This window comes from Xyrauchen texanus, chromosome 39 (genome assembly GCF_025860055.1).
Source record: "Xyrauchen texanus isolate HMW12.3.18 chromosome 39, RBS_HiC_50CHRs, whole genome shotgun sequence".
Taxonomy (NCBI): domain Eukaryota; kingdom Metazoa; phylum Chordata; class Actinopteri; order Cypriniformes; family Catostomidae; genus Xyrauchen; species Xyrauchen texanus.
In genome coordinates, this window is record NC_068314.1 from 1,369,029 (window position 1) to 1,374,028 (window position 5,000).

General features: G+C 40.5%; 1 protein-coding gene across 2 annotated transcripts in view; it reads left to right on the top strand.

Annotated features, from left to right (window-relative positions):
• LOC127632768 (transmembrane channel-like protein 6) overlaps window positions 1-5,000 on the top strand; it is a 48,006-nt gene that overhangs the window by 3,020 nt on the left and 39,986 nt on the right. The window lies entirely within an intron of this gene.

Sequence of the window (5,000 nt, forward strand, 5' to 3'; positions counted from 1 at the left end):
TCGCATTTGCATGAGCGATATAAGTAGAAAACACGATCGATATGAAGTTTAAACGAGTTTATGAACAGAAGAGAAAGAAGCAGGTGCGTTTGAACTCGCGACTTGTGACTGAATGAAGCTGTTGATTGGAGACTTCATGACATGCATTTGATTATAGACATGTGTATTGTGAAAAGCGCCATACTAATAAACATGTCTTGACTCAAAGTACAAGAGTTACTATCTGAGACTGTCACTGTACAACATATCTGTAACTGCAGTCTCCAGTTCTCTTGAGCTGTAATAATTAAAGATCTCAATGTGAACACTGAACATGTGATAAACCCATGGGAGAAACCAGCTGGCATTTACATAATGCCAATATCAGTTAGTTATGTGTGAAAGTTTGTTGGTTAGTGTTTCAGACTAGTTGGCAGTAATGCATTCTCTATGCATTCAATTTTAGGAGAATAAAGTGATGCAGGCAGTGGTCAATGAAGTATTACTCGCTCTCAATGGGGCGTGTGGTGAGTTGTGTGTGGATCATGGAGAGTAGCATGAGTCTCCACATGCTGTGAGTCTCCGCGGTGTCATGCACAACGAGTCACGTGATCAGATGCGCAGATTGACGGTCTCAGAAGCGGAGCCAACTGAGACTCGTCCTCCACCACCCGGATTGAGGCGGGTAACCGCACCACCATGAGGAAATACTTTCCAAATTGGGAGAAAAGGGGTTAAAAAAGGAGGCATTTGTTTTGTAAAAAGGTGGCGAGGGAGCCTTTTATCTCACACTTGGGGCCCCCAGGGTGGTTATTGTGATATCGTGGAGATATTAAGGGCAACAATTACTGGGCACAATTTGCCAACTCATGCAAATACTTTTGAGATGGCAAGATGATTTGTTGTGTAACAATTTAAGATACTGCTCATTTAGAAAAGGGGGCCTCATTTCCTGTTTATTTCAGAACATCTCAAGTATTCTACAAACAAATGAATCTTCATTGTGATCCGTCAATGAGAGCAACTTTAAACTTTCAAATCTATGACCTCCACTTAAGAAAAACAATGTGTTTCATAGGGGACTTTTTACCCCAAATATTGTCCTTTCACTTATTGGACAGTTATTAATAAACGTTTGATTTAAACACCTTGAACAAAAATTAAAATAAAAAATGGGTGTCTTTGTCTCGGAATAAATGTGATCATATTTCTGGGGATCTCACTATGTTTCACTGCAAAGCCAGAAAGTTCCAGTTGTATTTGTCACAGATTTCAGATCTGCAGTGATCTTTACTGAACTTCTCGTACTGGTTGAATTGGTGCAACAATGTAATTTGAGCAAGACAACAAATGACCAGACTATAAATAATCTGAAACATGAAGTGTAAATAAGAACGGTTTGGTTCGCACACACACACACATACATACAGTCAGGTCCATAAATATTGGGACATGGACACAATTCTAATCTTTTTGGCTCTATACACCACCACAATGGATTTGAAATGAAACTAACAAGATGTGCTTTAACTGCAGAATTTCAGCTTTAATGTGAGGGTATTTACATCCAAATCAGGTGAACGGTGTAGGAATTACAACAGTTTGTATATGTGCCTCCCACTTTTTAAGGGACCAAAAGTAATGGGACAATCCCATGGCCAGGTGTGTGTTATTCCCTCATTATTCCATTTACAAAGAGCAGATAAAAGGTCCAGAGTTCATTTCAAGTGTGCTATTTGCATTTGGAATCTGTTGCTGTCAACTCTCAATATGAGATCAAAGAGCTGTCACTATCAGTGAAGCAAGCCATCATTAGGCTGAAAAATCAAAACAAACCCATCAGAGAGAAAGCAAAAACATTAGGTGTGGCCAAATCAACTGTTTGGAACATTCTTAAAAAGAAAGAACGCACCGGTGAGCTCAGCAACACCAAAAGACCCGGAAGACCACGGAAAACAACTGTGGTGGATGACCGAAGAATTCTTTCCCTGGTGAAGAAAACACCCTTCACAACAGTTGGCCAGATCAAGAACACTCTCCAGGAGGTAGGTGTATGTGTGTCAAAGTCAACAATCAAGAGAAGACTTCACCAGAGTGAATACAGAGGGTTCACCACAAGATGTAAACCATTGGTGAGCCTCAAAAACAGGAAGGCCAGATTAGAGTTTGCCAAACAACATCTAAAAAAGCCTTCACAGTTCTGGAACAACATCCTACGGACAGATGAGTCAAAGATCAACTTGTACCAGAGTGATGGGAAGAGAAGAGTATGGAGAAGGAAAGGAACTGCTCATGATCCAAAGCATACCACCTCATCAGTGAAGCATGGTGGTGGTAGTGTCATGGCATGGGCATGTATGGCTGCCAATGGAACTGGTTCTCTTGTATTTATTGATGATGTGACTGCTGACAAAAGCACAGGATGAATTCTGAAGTGTTTCGGGCAATATTATCTGCTCATATTCAGCCAAATGCTTCAGAACACATTGGACGGCTTCACAGTACAGATGGACAATGACCGAAGCATACTGCGAAAGCAACCAAAGAGTTTTTTAAGGGAAAGAAGTGGAATGTTATGCAATGGCCAAGTCAATCACCTGACCTGAATCCGATTGAGCATGCATTTCACTTGCTGAAGACAAAACTGAAGGTAAAATGCCCCAAGAACAAGCAGGAACTGAAGACAGTTGCAGTAGAGGCCTGGCAGAGCATCACCAGGGATGAAACCCAGCGTCTGGTGATGTCTATGCGTTCCAGACTTCAGGCTGTAATAGACTGCAAAGGATTTGCAACCAAGTATTAAAAAGTGAAAGTTTGATTTATGATTGTTAATCTGTCCCATTACTTTTGGTCCCTTAAAAAGTGGGAGGCACATATACAAACTGTTGTAATTCCTACACCGTTCACCTGATTTGGATGTTAATACCCTCAAATTAAAGCTGAAAGTCTGCAGTTAAAGCACATCTTGTTCATTTCATTAAAAATCCATTGTGGTGGTGTATAGAGCCAAAAAGATTCGAATTGCATACATATACACACACATGCATACATACATACATGTATACACACACATACATACATACATACATGCATACATACATGTATACACATACATGTATACACACACATACATACATACATACATGTATACACACACATACATACATACATACATACATGTATACACATACTTGTATACACACACATACATACATACATGTATACACACACATACATACATACATACATACATGTATACACATACTTGTATACACACACATACATACATACATGTATACACACACATACATACATACATACATACATGTATACACATACTTGTATACACACACATACATACATACATGTATACACACACATACATACATACATGTATACACATACTTGTATACACACACATACATACATACATGTATACACACACATACATACATACATACATACATGTATACACACACATACATACATACATACATACATACAGTGAGGAAAATAAGTATTTGAACACCCTGCTATTTTGCAAGTTCTCCCACTTGGAAATCATGGAGGGGTCTGAAATTGTCATCGTAGGTGCATGTCCAATGTGAGAGACATAATCTAAAAAAAAAAATCCAGAAATCACAATATATGATTTTTTAACTATTTATTTGTATGATACAGCTGCAAATAAGTATTTGAACACCTGTCTATTAGCTAGAATTCTGACCCTCAAAGACCTGTTAGTCTGCCTTTAAAATGTCCACCTCCACTCCATTTATTATCCTAAATTAGATGCACCTGTTTGAGGTCGTTAGCTGCATAAAGACACCTGTCCACCCCATACAATCAGTAAGAATCCAACTACTAACATGGCCAAGACCAAAGAGCTGTCCAAAGACACTATAGACAAAATTGTACACCTCCACAAGGCTGGAAAGGGCTACGGGGAAATTTCCAAGCAGCTTGGTGAAAAAAGGTCCACTGCTGGAGCAATCATTAGAAAATGGAAGAAGCTAAACATGACTGTCAATCTCCCTCGGACTGGGGCTCCATGCAAGATCTCACCTCGTGGGGTCTCAATGATCCTAAGAAAGGTGAGAAATCAGCCCAGAACTACACTGGAGGAGCTGGTCAATGACCTGAAAAGAGCTGGGACCACCGTTTCCAAGGTTACTGTTGGTAATACACTAAGACGTCATGGTTTGAAATCATGCATGGCACGGAAGGTTCCCCTGCTTAAACCAGCACATGTCAAGGCCCGTCTTAAGTTTGCCAATGACCATTTGGATGATCCAGAGGAGTCATGGGAGAAAGTCATGTGGTCAGATGAGACCAAAATATAACTTTTTGGTCATAATTCCACTAACCGTGTTTGGAGGAAGAAGAATGATGAGTACATCCCAAGAACACCATCCCTACTGTGAAGCATGGGGGTGGTAGCGTCATGCTTTGGGGGTGTTTTTCTGCACATGGGACAGGGCTGACTGCACTGTATTAAGGAGAGGATGACCGGGGCCATGTATTGCGAGATTTTGGGGAACAACCTCCTTCCCTCAGTTAGAGCATTGAAGATGGGTCGAGGCTGGGTCTTCCAACATGACAATGACCCGAAGCACACAGCCAGGATAACCAAGGAGTGGCTCTGTAAGAAGCATATCAAGGTTCTGGCATGGCCTAGCCAGTCTCCAGACCTAAACCCAATAGAGAATCTTTGGAGTGAGCTCAAACTCCGTGTTTCTCAGCGACAGCCCAGAAACCTGACTGATCTAGAGAAGATCTGTGTGGAGGATTGGGCCAAAATCCCTCCTGCAGTGTGTGCAAACCTGGTGAAAAACTACAGGAAGCGTTTGACCTCTGTAATTGCAAACAAAGGCTACTGTACCAAATATTAACATTGATTTTCTCAGGTGTTCAAATACTTATTTGCAGCTGTATCATACAAATAAATAGTTAAAAAATCATACATTGTGATTTCTGGATTTTTTTTTTTTAGATTATGTCTCTCACAGTGGACATGAACC